The following is a 17,791-nucleotide window of genomic DNA, read 5'->3' as shown; positions in this document are numbered from 1 at the left end:
TAATCGGTCTTAAGAAAGAATCAGGTTCGGAAACAAGACAAGCAGCCATTGGCTGCCACGATTTGTTGGCTTGTTGATGGAAGGAAGTATGAGGGTTTACGGCTATGAATGGTGTTCCTCTAACTGGGATGGTAAGCACTGAAAAAAGAGAACATCACTCACTGTCTGTCCTCAGCCATCTATCAAAACAGAACATCTTGACACTCAAACAGCAACTAGAAATTCGCTCAGTTTCTCCGTTCGTCCCCGGCGTGGTTTTAATTTTACCTCTGTGTGGTTTTTATTTGGGTCTTCATTCTTTTGTTAGCCCCCATATTTCCACCAAAGGCTGTGGAAAGTGATTGATGCTCGCTGCATCATTCCAAGATGTCCTCCAACCGGTACCACTTCTTGCTGGACCAACATTATAGCCCAAACCCTCTAGTACAGTGAAAGTGTAAGCCTGTTAGCAGACAGATGTCAACACAAAAAACAGCATTCCGTTCATAATCATTAACAGCCTAACACAGTTGGTAAAAAAGCAAGATTTGTCTTCAGCAGTGTAATACCCAGATCAAATCTTCGTTCAGGAAATTTACAAAAAGCTGTTTATGAGGACCATGTGTGCAGAACAGGGTCCTTGTTCAAAGAAACATGCCTCTTCTTTGTGAGACGCTTTATCGTGTGCATGCAGATGTTTCTCCCCCCCTCTTTTGTTGGAACCTTGCACCTCATCCATTACCCTCTGCCTGCCACAGAGATAGTGGAGAGTGGATCCATTCAAAAGGATCACGGCAGAGCCTGCTGCTCAACTGAACTCTCCGTGAACTAGGCCCAACACCAGGATCCATGCATCAAAAAATACATAATTTCTCCTGGCTGCTCTGCTCTGGGTTTGATAAATATTACCAGTATCAGCTCCACCAACATCCTCGTGTAGCAGTCTGTCCATCTGATACTTGCTTGAGTGCTTTATCTGTTTCATCGAAGGCTGAGAACGAAGTGAGACTTTGGAGACACCTCTTGTTTTGTCATTATATAAGACAGATGAATACACACGGATGTGGACAGATTGCCATTTCTTCAGCAATTTAGCCCTGCGTGATCATCTAAACAGCAGAATGCATCAGGAAATTCTGTCATTTTGGTTAACTTCTTGTATGATTTATAATAAGCAATACAGCTCTCAATGTATATGACTGCAACTCTGCTTCACACGACTGAAATGGAACCTAACAGTTTCAGGATTTGTGTCTTTTATTTCAGTTGTCAATAATTTTGCACACACACATTAATGAGTGACAGTGAATTTGACCTGTGCATTTATTCCATCCTATATCCACCAGTAATGAACACACAAGCTCCGTAAGAGCAGAGCTTTGCTGCACCAGCCCAGGATGTGAACTGGCAACCCTCCGGTTACAACACCAGTTCCTTTCCTCTCAGCCATGACAGTCTGGGGAGACATTGGACGGATCTGCTCCCGGAGCGCCTGCACGAAGGTTGGAGCACCTCTAAACCATGGTAGCCGATCAAATTTATGCAGATTAGGAAAATCTCCATTTTAAATACCCGTTTAAACTAGCGATGATACAGTAGCAATATTAGACCAGAAAGAAAACCAAAACACCATTTAGGAATATCAGTGTGTGATCACATTTGAAAATATTCAAATTACCATTATTAATCGTTTATGCTGACGCAGGTGATTATAGCAGATTAGTTTGCCCACATATAAATAAATCAACACTATTCAAGAAACGTAATCAAAGGAGAGGATAAAAGAGGATAAAAGAATATCAGCATTCCTTCAAAATCCTTTTGATGTTTATGGTCTTCAGTTTAATTAGACAGACGTGTTTTGAGGGGGAAAGAGAGCTATTCATAAATGTGCCACGTAGGAAACTGCTTCATGGTGACTGTTCATCTCACATAATCAACTGTAGGAAAATTAAAGCTTCTGTTTTCGTTACTGTTCTTTTCCCCTCTTTTCTGCTTGATTAGAAATGTGACAAAGAGGCAAAGCAAACCTAAAGGTTGACATTTGGAGTAGAAACAAAAATATTTTTTGCCTGCTCGGTAATGGAACTGAAACTTAAGGCACTATTGACACAGACCTTGGTTTGTTCTATGAAAAGTCGGTGGGCGCAATTTCATTTCTGTCAGCAGCCGGGGCTCTACGGCCACAATGGATTTTTTTTTCATGCCGTAGCCTCTGACTCTCGCCGAGCATCTGTGTGAGCTGGAAACAGAATGTCTGCAAGACCCCCTTCCCTTCTCCACCGCACGCCTCTGCCCTTAAGGTGTATTTCATCCACATAGAAAATGAAGTTATATCTGAACTTCGACCAATAGTCTCAGTAGCCCAGGGGGAGAGTAGGCTAGCAGTTTGAGCAGGACGTGCAGCCTGCCCAGGCTGCCCAGGCTGCACAAGTCCATCAATCTCCTTCTGTTATTCAGAGCATCTAATGACCTCCTCCATAACCTTAGAATCCTGGGAAATATTTTACTGGAATAGTAGATAATTTAGAAAAATTTGTTGTGGTTTATTAATTTACTCTGTACAACAGCATTAGGCTGTTCCACATGGCAGCCGGTTATGCTTTGGACCTGCTGGCGAGCTTCTCCCCACCTGACCACCAAATATGTGCATCCAAACGGCCTGGATGGATGGATGGATGGATTAACATAAGAGAATAATCCTGCTCAAAGGACCTAAATAAGGTGTCAGTGCTCCTGGCATCAGTCAGATAAAGCATCTGTGGCTTTAAATTATTCAGGAAGAAACAGTCAGGTGAAGAAGATGAGGAATATAGTGAGATAAATCTGCGGAGGATGAATGTATTATCCTAATGTCATGACCTCAGATGATGTTTATAACGATATTCAGGAAACAAAGACAGAATCTTCAAACTGTCTCCTCATTAAGGCTTGCAGTCAGGGGAAATGTGCACGTTGCGTTCTTGTCTATTTTATTGGATGCCAATATCTCTCACATCTGACATGTATTTCAGCATAATATAAGGTTACTCAGGAGATCACCGTGGTTGAGTATTGGCCTGATCCTTTGGAGAACCTATGGCCAGCACTGAATTAGCATCCTGTGCTACAGCATCATATTCCTACCCAAACTGTGTGGTCTGGATTACAACCAAACTGCCACCAGTTTAGCTTCCTCATGAGAAATTTGCTGCTGGCGTTCCTGGGAGCTGCGACGGTTCCAGCTGCTGATGGTTGTACCAGAGCGCTGTGGTCGAGGCCTTTAGCTACAGTGACCGACAGCACTGCAGTCGTTCCTGACTGATGAGGAAATAAATGAGTCGGTTTTCTTCCTGACAAGTGCTGACATCAGACTTCTTTAGTCAAGGGTTGCATAAATGTGATTTTCCTTCATTTTATTCATTCAAGAGCTAATTTCTCATAACAAACATTTTCATTGACAGAGCATCACATATAAAGTATTTCGACCCACGCCTCCTTTAAACCCTCACACAATCCCCCATATCTATGTGTTGAATCTTATATATCAGCCAAAAAGCCCCAACAGCAAATAATATTGTGCACGACTTCTTTAGCGTCTCAATATCATGAATATTTGTGAGCGACCACCAGACCAAATGATCCTGTGCACTGCTAAAATGAACCCACAGCAAATCATCACATTATGGTCAGAGCTCGCAGCTCTTTTAAATGTCCTTTAGCTCAGATTGTTTTCAACCACAGCTGTTTTTCTTTGGAAGTGCTGGATGTTTGCATCCCTCTCAGCCACAGAATATTAAGACCCACTCAGCACCATCACTGTTGAGTATCGCGGGTAGGTTTTTTTTCTGCTAAAGAGGCAGAAGTTTTATGTCAGGCGGTTTAAAAAAGGAGAGTTTTGTGTTATTGAAAACTTCATTTCTAAACTAAAAACATGAATTTAACTCAATTCATTTGTTTTCCTCTATTTTCCCTCCTCGTGTAAAGTGTCCTCTGTGTTCTGCCCCGTCCAGCTGCTTGTTATGGGATGTGTGTGAGCCACCTAAGAGATGGTGTTTGCTGTCAGATCGTTTGTCTCAATTAAAGTTTTATGATATGCGGCTCTCGGTACTGTTCAGTCTCGCAGCTCATAAATGAAACATGTATGTTAGGTGGCATTAGTCCCAAAGTGCACCGTACATTGTTTATTTATACTTATTTGGACTGTTGGCGACATTAATTATCAATTTTTTAAATGAAAATTAATCTATAACCATTTGTGTCGACTGCCGATGTATGTGAATGACCTTGGCTGTTAAATGGTTTTCTTTGACACAGAACATCATTAAATTAACAAAAAAACATTCTCACCATATCATACGCAGTATTTAACCCCAAAGGTAAGTTAAAAGCTTTCGCATGTGTATATTTGGTTATACTTTGTCTCTTTCTCACACTTACTGGCACAATCCTGGGATGATGAATTCTGAGATGGGGGAACTTTTATGAGGTTCAAATTACAGGTGAAGGTCATTAGAGATGATTTAGGGTGATCTAATGACTTTAATCTCCACCTTTTATATAATATTGGTCTATTAATTCCCTCCAACTAGCTTTTTAATGCTCTTGCCTCACAGCCTTTAACACGAATCTGCTAAACGTAGCCTGACCTTGCTATCTGTTCATGTGAAAGGGACAGGCCTTTAATGAAATGCTGTTTCTGTTAGCTGCTAGCAGCTAGTGCAAGGTTGAAAGTGCAATTACTGTGTAACTAAGATATGGTCCGTCCGTCCGTCCGTCCGTCCATCCATCCATCCATCCATCCATCCATCCATCCATCCATCCATCCATCCATCCATCCATCCATCCATCTATCTATCTATCTATCTATCAATCTATTTTATTCATTCCTAGCTGTGGATTAGGCATGATTAATCACATTTCAAAAATGTATGTTTGCATTGTGGGAATGGGAAGATCACCATTACCAACTGGACATATTGATGTAGCCAGGCATTATACCAGTGTCTTAAGCCCCAGTCACCACATGGTAGCACTAGATGGTACTTTGAGCACATAGTGCTTAAGAACTCCTTCCTGCACTGGTTGGAAGCCACTTTGTTTTTATTAACGGTTCCCTCTTTGCTTTTCTTGCCCTTGAACCATTGAGCTGGCCAGCGGGTACCTCTTCCAGTTCTGGCTCCCATCGTGTTAGCATGGTGATTTGTGCACGTACCCCCTGCTCCAACTCTTCTAATCTGAGTGCTTTGGCAGTGTAAACATATTCTAATAGTAGGGTGAAGGGTAAAGACACTGGAACACTTATCCAACTCCCATTGTTTTTAGCGGTGCCCGTATGTGTTCACGTTTCTCTTTAACTCTGAACGCAGAGGGAAATTATAATTAATCTGTTAATGACAGTCGGGGCTGTCATAAGCTCAGGGAGTGTATAATAAATTGCCGTAATAAAAATTAAGATTGCATGCATCATTGAGGCCTTCAGAGGGTTTGTTTAATGTAGTTACAAAAATGGTAGCAGCTGATGTGGCGTCCACTGCTCTACCAGGAGAACGCTAATTTCTGAGTGACACTTAACCTGCTGTAGCTCAACCACAGCCGAGGGAGGTGAGGGGAAACCTAATGAGTTTTTCTTGCATCCCATTTTGAGAACCACTGAAGTGGATGGCCTGGTTTTTGTCCAAAAGGCAAACTTGCAATGTTCATGGGAAATTAATTAACACCCTCGTAAAAAACAAAAGCAAAAAAAAAAAGTAATACTACAGCATTGTTTTAAAGAGCCAAACTTGAGACTCACGCTTAGATGTTCAACGTGGAATTCTGGGTTGTTCACTTGTTCAACTGAAAGCCTTTGGTTCTCAACCCAAAGATAAAAGAGCTCATGCATGGTGAGAGAGATGCATTTTAGAACCACATTTTAAATCCACATCCAACTTCGAACTCACGCTGCAGGTCAGTGGGGTTCTGCTGCCCCACCACAGTAGCGCTGTCACCTCCTCTGGCCCTCTCATCCAGAAATATTTGTCAAGGAACCTTATCTTTGGCTACGTTGTTTGGGACACAGGGGGCCTTGCTTGGACATTACAACCCGCAGGCAAGCTGGTATCGTACACTGGTAACCAGATCCCAGGTGACACCGCATAGTAACCCAGGTCATCCTACAAAAACATGTCTGCCTCTCTGGAAGAACAATGGATATATTTTGGGTGACAGAGAGTCTGTGGGGCTCTAATTGAAGCTGAGGTCACTCTTGTTGTGGTAAATCTTCTATTGAACCTTAAAGCAATAGATCCCGTTTGTCTTTTTAGCTTAGCAAGGGAAGCTCTGGATATGTTGGGTCCCTTTGGTTCCTCTCGGGGCCTTGAGGATTTACATATGAACAAAATCAAAGATTGTCTTTTACATCTACAAACGCACTTTTGTCATAGTGCTAAATTGCAACATCACATCAGAAATGTGTGATAGTTGCAAAAGACAAAAAAATAACGACCGTGTTGAGAAGACAGGTCAGCGAAGCTAGATAGCAGGTGCAAGAAGTAGTTCCTCTTTTCATCCTCGTTGGGCCACTTTTAATTATCCCAAGGTAACTAAAAGGGTTCTATAAATGGTTCCACCCTTTTTCCCAGTGTGTGTACTCTTGCATGCAACAAAATAAAATTGCATCTAAAAAAAGGAAATTCACTGGTTCATTTCCAGAACTATCTGATGTAGCTCACTGCACATATTGTGGCAAAAATAAGCAGAAATCACCATGGTTGAGGGCGTTTCTACTCTATTCAAATAGAATGAAGTTTCAGAAAACATTGTACTACTTGATTTGAAGGTGATGTTCCTGTTTCTATCAAATGTTGTTTTTTTTTAAATCTTTATCTTCAGGTTCTTTAACAGTCATTCTATCACATAATGCACATGTTTGTGTTGTCATGAAGCATGTCCTTATCTTTTGGTTTCTGATTTGCCTCCATCCACACAGGTCAAGACCTTTTCCTCGAATGGCTTTAAATTTCAGCAAGCTTTTCACTTTGGAATATTATGTGTGCTTTTTATGAAGGAATGTTGCTGCCTTGGAGCAAAATTGGCCGTTAACAAGTCTCCATTTCTGCTGTGCAAAATTATTTTCCTCTACTGAATAAAGACCAGATAAAGATAATTATGATAGTTTCTGTGTAGAAAAATGGATGAGCTGTGAGAGGAAAAAATGCATAAGGTCCATTGTGGTTTCCTGGAGTCTTTATATTAGCTTTTGTAGTCCAGACTATTTTAGAGGATACCACCATGTATTTTACAAATGTAAAGGGTCATAAATATACTGTATATATATATATAAATATATATATTTTTTTAATTATTTTATTTATTTTATTTTTTTTGTCTTGCAACATTATACTTAAATTCCGTTCTGAGAGTACCTTCCAATCTGTAATAAAAAGTGTCTGTCTTGGAACTCTGTAAAACTTGGGAGGCAAGGCTAATAAGTCCGTGGTGTATAGAGAATCCTGCTGCAGCCGAGAATCCACTGGGATCCATTTCTATTGTTTTGCTGATTTGTTTCTGTTATACCAAAGGATCTATTCCTCCCATGGCTCTGGCAGCGATAGTCACAGTTTGTCTCTCGGCTCAGTCTCGTGTTGTTGGTGTCTCTTATTGATCTTTTTATGTGTTTGTTTTTTTAAATCCTGCTATGCATCAACAGTGGACCATTTATGATAATTAAGGGAACTGTGAGGGAACTTTGGGGAAGTATTCAAAATCTTGATTTTCCGAAGGTCTTGATGAATAAATAGTATGGTGCAACAACATATGGAAGAAAACTAAAACATTATATTTAATGTCATGTTAATGCTACTTTAAAGATTTAGAACCATATAGGCAGCGTGTCCCATCTGTATGGGATATATGAGACCAACGCTGCACACAAACGCCAATGGACCGTGCACTTTTTCATACATTTAGAAAAAATATAATCATTCTTTTTAATTACTGCACCTAGGCACTCTATTAAAATTCTAATTCACCTCATCCACCTCGATTGATCTGTTCACAGTGGGTGGCTGTGGTGAAATGCACTGTATAATATTCATGCTGGTACGCCTTGGTTGTGCTGTGTGTCAGAAGCCATCTTGCAGCGAATTCCTCACCCACCTTGGAGCGCAGCCTGTGGAACTGATGAGGTGAAGAGCATTGCTCTGCAGCTCCATGCTAGTAATCACGGGACTGAAGAAACACATACATCATCTGCCACGCAGGTTGGCATGGCGAGTGAAAAGCCTTCACATCACGTAAGATGTTGGACAAATGATGGCCATACGCGTGTTTGTCTCCTCACAGATGGCTGTGCATCTTCAGTCAGGAAAAAAGCTGAGGCTGGCACTTATTCCCCTCCCCCAATCCACTCCATTCGCTGCTTCTTCTTCTCTCCCTCCATCAGTCTTTTGCAGCACATCCTTTTTTCCCTCCTCGCTTTCGCTCTGCAGGAGGTTTGATATTGGCAACACAGTTAGTGCCCTCCACGGAAATAACAGTGGAAAAGATGACATAAATTATTTGCCAATTGTTTGACACATGCAGGGCATTGTCCTTGCTATAATCATCAGCACTCTGTCACCTGAAGGTATGAACGGTGCCACTGCTGTTTTGTATCTCTCTGCTAAAGCTCCCGGGCTGTTCGGGGCTTCTGCTTGTCTGGTAAAGGCTATACAATACATCTGCCCTCCAACCAGCAAGGAGGGAGGATTCTCCATCATAAATTATAAGGCTACATTAGCATTTTCATTTGCAAAAACACATGAGACTAAACAACAATTATAATAGCAACAGTACAAGTTACACTGGTTTAAAGAATACTTATGGAGTAAACATCAGCCCACTGTTAATATTTAATAGCGTGATCACATTAGCAGCAGTCGGACAGAAAGCTACCGCAGGCTAAATTAAAAGCAGATCCCACCATAACCCTCAGTGGGTATAAATAGTTCAACAATCATTTCTGACACTATTAAGTGAAGGTTTAGAATTTAATTTTTGTTTTAATACGGCACCATACACACACAGTCATGCACCATACACACACAGTCATGCACCATACACACACAGTCATGCACCATACACACAGTCATGCTACGTTAGACATTTCTCCGACAGGATAAAGTGTAATTAGAGTTATCGCCACTGGCGATGATTGCAGCAGAAATGTTGCACAACACTACAAAAACAGTGAAGAGTGACACTGAGCGTGTTTACGATCACCATCTCAAGGTAAGGAAGGATCTCTTTTTCACAGTTTATATATTTCTAAAAGGGACGAGGGGGGAGAGAAGGCGGTTTTGACTTATTTTCCGAGTTTGAGACCATCTGTATGACATATATTTTAGTTAGCCCAGTTAAAGACTACCCTTATTAAACCACGGATGGTGATACATTGAGACTCATTGAGATTCATTTGTCACATTCGCGCTAAACAAGAAGGCGTCCAAGTGGCTTGATTTGGGAGAGGCTCAGGAACCGTGCATGCACAATACACAAGACATGATGGTGCATGGATATGAGGTATAGTGTTGGATCAATACATGATTTAGCCAGATGAAGAATGATGCTCAGCTCAGTTCTGGAAAACACAGCAAGCTCTGAGAGGAGTCGCTGCACATGAAAAATGCTCATTATCAATGGGAGAGGTGTTTTGTCTAGATGTAATGAGATACTGTCATGCTGTGGTACAGTGCAGAACAGGCAGAGCCACCCTTCTGCAGCCGCTACCATTCTATAATGTCCTTGCCCTTGATCAGTTCCCGCTGCCTTCAATTGTACTGAAACCCATTATGAATTAATCACCTCATCTTGCAATTTGCATAAAACACACACAGCAGCATTTCCATTCACCTCTAACTATCAACTGGATTAGGAGAAACTGCATTAAATGGAACATTAAAGAACAGAAAGCCAATCTCTAGCGAGGTGGTATTCTATGAAAGGCAATTCCTGGAGGCGGGACGATATGCATCACAACCGTGTACTTGTGAAGCAAAAAGTGATTTGTACCATGAGGCCTTCATTATTTTGTCTATTTTTTTTTACTATTGGTACTGTTATTATTATTGTTGTTGAGAAAATTCATTAGCGCACACACTTATAAAACAGAAAATGTTCCTATTGATTTACTGTCATCAACACAGCACAGAGCATGAGAGTTTTCCTCATGAATCAGCAAACCACAGAGGCCATTTCTGACTTTTTCCACATTGTTTAAGCAAGTAAAAAAAGATTTTAAGCTTTCATGGTTTCACCTTTGACAGGATATTGTGTATGTGCTCAGGGCACAGATGTGTAAAGGGCTGTGAACACCAACCAAGAAGGCAGCGTGGCTGTGACACAGTAGGATTGTGGGTAACGTAGTTCCCCCATATATTTTAAGTAATGATTAAATCTACTGCTTCTTTCAGGATTCTCAGTGTTACAGAAATAAGTCAAATTTTCAGGTTCAGCAATCACGTCTCTCCTTGAATTATCATAGCAGCATCAATCCAAACCACCAGATGTATCAGAGGACTCAGAGTCTCATTGTCTTTAATCGTGATTCTGTAATCGCTCTCTCCGCCATGAAGCTGTTGTAAATATGTGAGATCAGTGGGCTGACAGTAAGAGGAAAGAGCGTGGAGCACAATTAGGGAAAGATCTTGCTGCGTAATAGCAAACTTGTAAAGCTGCTGGTCTAACAATCCAGTCTTGCAGGGAGGCGCGTCCAAATTAACAGCCCAAATGCACTAATTCTCCCAGTGCTTTGCTAAATGTCACAGTTTGCAGTTGTCAGATTGCAATGTATCACTTAGAGGGGGGTGATGGGAAACCCTCCAAGAGGATTTTGAATGGCAGCCAATCGGCGCAGGACCAATGGCCTCCCATTCCTCTGACTCAACGCACTGGTGCTGCACTCTACAATATATTGAAACACATGCCGACACCCAAGAGGAGGAGAAATAGTGCCTGACCCCTTGATATCCTCACAAGCAAGCAAGAGGGGAAATTGTTTAATGAAGATGGATCACAGTGATGGCTTTACATTTCATTTCTGAACAGCAGGCATACAGCTTTATTACAGCGAGTCCTCACCTTTGTCCTCTTCCTTACAGACGACACACTCAGCACGCTCTCCGTAATTTTGTGTGCGTGTATGTGTGTCTGTGTATGTGTATGTGTGTGTCAGTTTTGTTGGAACGCCTGCCGGTGTGCCTCTTTCCAGCTGAATATAAAAATGTGCCCACACGGTAAAACCCGCCTTGCAGGCCAGTCAGCAGGGAAATGCTGGTAATTCAGCCCAGTTCCATTTGGTCACATTGCTCTGCACCGAACTGCCCTGGGAGGTCTCCTGTGAAATGATGTCCTCTACCAGCAGTGAATGTCACACAGCCCACACCAGCACTGTAGAACTGGATCCCCTTAGTCACTATGGAAACAAGAAGAGTCAACATCTTATTTTTTAAAGTCGTGCACAGCATAATCTCACAGTTAGTAGTTCTGCTATTATAATAAAGTTTCAACACAAGTGCAAGATGCCATGGCTGGATAAGAAATGCCTTTTTGTTTCAGGAATGCCCGATTGGTCAAGACAGAAATTATATGGGGTGGTCGGTCTCTCTACTGACCACATCTTATATTTGGAAACATATTTAAGACGTGAAATAATTTATACACATATCAAAAAGGATGTGTGGAAACTGGATTAATCAACTCCTAAAATGATTGCTGTCCACAACGTCTTCCGACCACCCAGTATAACAAAACACCACTGGAAGTTATGCAATTACACAGGAGAATATCTAAGTAAACTAATTTTCCCTAAATGGTGTAGTTAACTGAGTGAATATCACATTCCATGTGGGTGGGGATCATGTTTCACAGGCAAGTCACTGTGTATTACATTAGATTATTTCCAAATATTGTGCTTTCTTTTGTGATTTCCAGTTTGTTTGGCATGGCAACAAATCACTCCCGGCAGAAATGTAGTGGCTTAATTTTTCGTGTGTGTCATTGCATTAATCAAAATTTGAAATAACGTATAACAGGATGTGTCGCGTTCCTGGAACTGCTGGACAAACCTTCCTTTGACATCAATAACATTACTGGATTATCACTTTGGCTTGATTACAGTCACATCCATCCTGTGGGCAGCTTTCAGTAATCTGATACGATGGCTTTTGATTCCATAGTTACTGTAATTAAAAAAAAAATAGAAGGGTCAAGCTAATGGAAATTTTCCTCAATCAGAGCAGCTCTTTCTATACACATGCTGGGAATTTTGCATGATATGTATGTTCTACAGAAAAATCAACTTTCTTGATGAAACCAGCCATCGCCTCCCATGTTAATTACTGTGCCAGTGTTGGTGACACTTGCTGGTTAATCTGGAACAATGTGACATCACAGACGGGCCAGAGTTTGCAGCTCTGAAGAACAAAGCCTCAGGCAGAAAATATGAACTCTTCTCACCTCTTTGTAGCTGGAACTCCATCAGCGGGGGCCTTATTTTTCCTGAAGCTGAGCAACTCACTGCTTGTATTGAATATTTTTACATCATGAAGAGAATTTAATCCACTTATGGCACCAAACATTCTGAGGATTTGAGGCTGTGCTTCAACAAATTCAATTTACCACTGCAGGTAATTCATTTTTGTCCAGGATATTGAAATATGGATGGACATGGAGGTATACTAGTTCCTGATACAGTGTGTAAGTGATTTTTTTAATGAAAGTTATTTGTAGTTTCAATCATTAAAAACTCCAGTCCTCCTATCCTAATTTTTATCCACCTTCAGATGCCTAATCTTAATCAGGTTGCAATTATTAAATAGGGGATTGTGTAATCACAACATACTGTCCCCATGAGCTTATATATTTGTGAATTTCTATATGATCAGGGACATCGTCTACAGCACTTAAAGAATAATTAATGGTGGGATAAATTGAGTTTCAAAAGCTTGTGGTTTACCGGGTTATTGTTGCATATGTCAGCCAGTTGCTGAGGCTGAGGGATTGGGAGGGCCACTGTGTAACGTCCATGTGATGAGTACTGCTGCTTTATGGCTTCCATTTGCACGTGAGCGAGGCGCTTTCCCACCGGTCCTCACTAATGAAGCCTCTCTAATGCTGCATGGAAGAGCAGAGAAGGGTAATGTGAGCGGACCGCTCGGGTAAAAATTAAAAAATGATAATTGATAATATTTCAATGAAGCCTAACAGGACTCCTCCATATCATGTTAACGACCATTATCAATTAATCCTGAATAAAAATTGTGCATTTTTCCTCAACTGAAAGATCTGAATATTGACGTTGGTCCACGCAGCAACGTGAAGAGCGTCGAGCCTAAATGAGAACAGATAACGGGTTAAGAGTTAAAAGAAGAAGAGGAGTCATCAGAGAGAAGCTCACAGCGTCATGGTGCCTTGGGCTCTGCCAGTGTTGTGCTTCGGAAGCAAAATAATTGCAGGAAGCGAGCGACCCGGCTAAATCATGCCAGTCTGGAGGGGGGAAAGAGGGCAGCAGACTGGAGCTGGACTCTAATGGCTATAAGTGCATTTCCTCTGCCATGCCCCTCTGGTCCAGCTCTCCCTTATATCAAAGATGCTCTGTTTATGTTTGGAAATCAATTGATATTGCGCATGATGGATGAGCTGCTGGCAGACCTGCCCTCTCTTTGGAGCGGAGTCAGAGGTGGCCCGATTTAATGGATAGCTTGTCGGTTTCAAAACTAAATGTGAAGCTATAGTGAAGCATAAAATATACTGCAGCTGGAAAGCGTTGTTAGCCGGCTGATGTGTCATGATGTCTCCAACAAATATGAAAATGAGGCATGAAATCATCGTGAACCCACCTTCCAATGGGATATATTACATTTGGTGTTTTGGAAAATGTCGGCAGAGATTAAATTTGAATTTGAAGGCAGTAAATACAAAAGCAAATATGATTAGCATGGAGATTTTTTCCATTTGGAAGATATAAAAACACCCACACAAACCTTGCCTGTTTACAAGTTTGGTTTCTTGCTGTGTGTAACAGATTATCAGGCACCAGATTCTCTTTTAATGAACCCAGCCATCTTTTCAGACAGATAGATATGGGATATATAAGACAGATAGGTGGTCGAGATTAGAAAAAGATGTGTTTGTGTGTGTGTGTGTGTGTGTGTTCCCAGTCTTATACAAATAAGGAGAGCCAAGCAATGTCTGAACGTGCACTTTCATCCTGGTGCTTTTTCTTGCCTTCAGCGATGGGAGTGGATGACCTTTTACTGTCAGCTTCCAACATGACAAATTACAGAGACTGGATGACCGTGTTTTTGAGGAATGCAAGAGTTCACTGCCTGGTCAGGCCGCTGGCAGGGCAGCGGACCCCTCCGCCGGAGGGAGATGCATTAATTGATAGATAATAGTTGTAGATATATTGAGTGGTGGGATCCATTGTTGAAGCCAGAAATCTGATAGCCAGGAAAGACTTTGATTCGCTGTTCCGTTCCCAGCCAAAGCAGCCCAGGCTTGTAGAGAAACTAGATCATGAACCTGATTTCAGAACTCCTGGGATGAAAATCCTCTCTTCTTCCCCTGGCTTTGTCTGTATATAAAGACAAAATTAGGTGCAGTGATTTCTTGTGTGTGTCTGTCTGCATGTCTATCCTCCCCCCTTGACTTGTGGTGAAAGCTGAGAGGGTGTGTGTGACATGTCTTGGCTGGTGATCCAGAGGTGGCTCACATGGTCTGCTGTATTGTGTTATGTCAGTGCCCTGTTTAACTGGAGATGGACCGGGCCAAATGCAACCAGAGCTTTGCTGTCTGACCTCATCGGGCTGATCTGTGCCATCCATTCAGCGCTCTCTCTCCTGCAGCCGCATCAGTCACGCCTCTGTCAGCGCGCAGAAATGGCAGATCAGTATTTATTGTGCGGATTACGTGTACGGCAACAATTCTTTAAGATGTTCACCCGATCCCTGACTCACGGGGCGTCTTTACCAATGGCCGCAGAGGGGTCATCGGTGTGATTGTAGCTGGCCAGACTGACTGTACGATCGGGGTCCTTCACGAACCACAGCGTGGGCTTTTGTTCCTCTCATCAGATGTGCAGCCATGTGGAAATCATTACATGTTTGCTTGCGGTGTTCATGCTGTCCCACACAGATTGGATCATTACATATTCCTCATTTGTTCAACGACACCGCTGCATTATGCAAATGATTATTGTAATGGATTTAGACCATAGACCAAATATTACTGCCATAGTTATCGCATACTGCAGTGTAGCCAACAGTTAGTGAGCTGAGAAAATGAAACAAAAATTGCCCATCCACGTTTATGAAACTAAGCTGTCTGCATTACGGCGAAAGTGATTGCTTCATCCCCGCTTGGTAAATCACCCAAGTTCCCACGAGAGCTAAAAATTTCCGTTATTTGTGACATCAAATAGGTACTGCTGGCCTCCAGTCTTTCATATGAATTAATAAAGCCCAGCATTAAATGATAACCTGCACTGGTAATGTGCACCTTTTATTTTGCTCATTTCTTTATCATAAACAGCTTTACTGCCAAAATAGAGATACACGGTGTAAATTATCTTATACATTAAACATCATAGAATATAATTCCATGATTACAAACTGATATGCAGAGGAGCCCATAGTCTGAGCAAACATCTGGTTGTTATTCTCACCATTGAACTGGAAAGACAGTCTAGTCCTTTAAGCTTGGAGTATATAGAAACAAATGTTTAGCTAATAAAATCCCTCATGCAGACTGAGGGGCTCGCTGGAGCAATATCACTGATGGCTACTGAGATTCATGGCTTGTACTCCAGTAAAATAAACAGCCAATAAAACAACACGCGCGGACTCCCGTGACAGCGCTTTAACATCATTACACTTTCAACAGGCTTTCGTTGAAAAGTTGAATATGCCTTTGACTGCTGCTGTTAGGTACAGGCGACCGCGCAGGCCCAGACGAGGTTTTATGGCCGCCTACTAAATATCGCATAGCTCAATGCTCTGTGCAGAGCGCCACAAGTCCAGTGAGTGTGAGCCTCCACTGGGGAGATCTGGGGCCTATTTGTGATCACAGTTGCTTACATAAACTCCATTTCCACCTAATCACTCTGTCCTGACTGGAGAACATATGGAGCATATAGATTTTCCCTCCACAGAGAAATTCAAGGGGAATTTAACCCTCACATGGGGATTTATATTAACAGTATTTTAAAAACATTAATGTTGTCATTGATGTAATTATTCAATGAATGGAAAACTGGGAGTAAAGTGTACCATAAATAATTTTTTTTTTAAAATGTGCATGTGGATAATGGCTTAATGGTATGAAATCCACATAATGCTAATCTCTTCTTTTGTGAAAGCTATTAGATCATTTTCAGAGAGGTTAATCCCTCTGACCTTTTTGTTCTTACAGTGTTTAACCTAAAGTGTATACAAAGGATTTTCAAAAGGATTACCAGGCTCCTTAATAGGGATTAGCCAAATCCTCATGTTGTCGTCAGTCAGGCGTTGCGCAACACCCGGGGATTAGACTATCAGCCGGAGCTACGGGGAGCTCGGTTAACAGGCTGATCTTTGCAGGATCTGGCTCCGTTTTCTACGTTTGAAGTCAATTTGCTTGTAAGCTTGATAATGGGGTGTAAAATCAAAGGTTGCTTCCTTCTACATGAATCTAAAAACAGCAACAGTGTGCGAATGATGTCACAAATATGAGGATTTTGTTCCCTTTTTTTACTCTGATGCCTAGATTTTTCTCATAATACAGGCTGATATGTGTGAGCTTGTGCTTGTGTGTGTGTATGTGTGTGTGTGTGTGTGTGTGTGTGTGTGTGTGTGTGTGTGTGTGTCTCTGTCCACATACTGAGGTGATGTCAGACTCCCCCTATAGGGCTGAATGAGTATTTCAGCCCTTCTGATGGTCTCTACAAGACTCTTTGTGATGCGCCATATTGAGAAGAAATTCACAATAAATGTGTTATTATTGCCATAGCAACACAGAATACTTTAAATCAGAGCATTATAGTATAATGGCTCAATCCAGGGAAACTACTGAATGATGATTTGTCAATTAATTCCTAAAGTAATACAACAGTGAGTCAATAATTCATTTCAACTAACTTTTTATTAAAGCCTCTAAAGAAGGGTTGCATTTAAATGTCCATAACTATATCATGTAATAGTGTTAAGCAGTGCAGAACATGCTTCCTGCTATTTTGTATTCTCAGGTGGTTCTGTTTGCATCCAGGCCGTCAGTGCAACCAAAGGCTGCCCCACTGAACTCAACAGAATACGTTGGGCATCGTTTCTCTCCCAAGAAACACAAATAGCTCAATTTGTTTGTGGCTCACTCTTTGAGACATCCCTGCTTGTCAACAGATATTTATGGAATTTTGTCACGGGCTTCTTGGTGAGCCTGAGCAGAGACACGGGGAGGCTGACAGCACTAATGGCTGTAAAGATAAGTGGAAGAATGTTGACGCTTGAGAAAGCCACAGGCAATGGAAGAGGATGAAAGAGCGAGTTCAGCACGTAGACCGCTCCCTCACAATAGGGAACATGGTGGGATTTATCAGCACCATGCTTCAAATCAACAAATAGCTTATTCATATAGTCCGAGAAATAACACTGGGTGTGATGCCATATTATGTCACATTATGTTGGATTGGTGTCATTTGTGGATGTCGCAGCCTCACTGGGGCAGAAATAATCCCAAAGGACGTTTTTGCTGGTGAGAAACAAAAGGTTGAGACCAGTTCTCTCTGTCTGTAAGCTGAAGCCAAGCCAAATGCAGCATTCTCAATCCCAGGATCTCTCAG

At 41.7% G+C, this 17,791-nt stretch overlaps 1 long non-coding RNA gene across 1 annotated transcript; it reads right to left on the bottom strand.

The window, feature by feature from the left end:
* Nucleotides 1-1,288: 1,288 nt before the first annotated feature.
* On the bottom strand, nucleotides 1,289-1,707 carry LOC115252136 (uncharacterized). The gene is made up of 2 exons (XR_003890581.1): nucleotides 1,658-1,707; nucleotides 1,289-1,493 (listed from the first exon to the last, which is right to left on the bottom strand). It is a non-coding gene; the product is annotated as an uncharacterized lncRNA (long non-coding RNA).
* Nucleotides 1,708-17,791: the final 16,084 nt, after the last annotated feature.

The sequence above is a fragment of the Takifugu rubripes genome, chromosome 1, assembly GCF_901000725.2.
Source record: "Takifugu rubripes chromosome 1, fTakRub1.2, whole genome shotgun sequence".
Classification (NCBI taxonomy): domain Eukaryota; kingdom Metazoa; phylum Chordata; class Actinopteri; order Tetraodontiformes; family Tetraodontidae; genus Takifugu; species Takifugu rubripes.
This window is presented reverse-complemented; position numbering and strand designations above follow the sequence as displayed.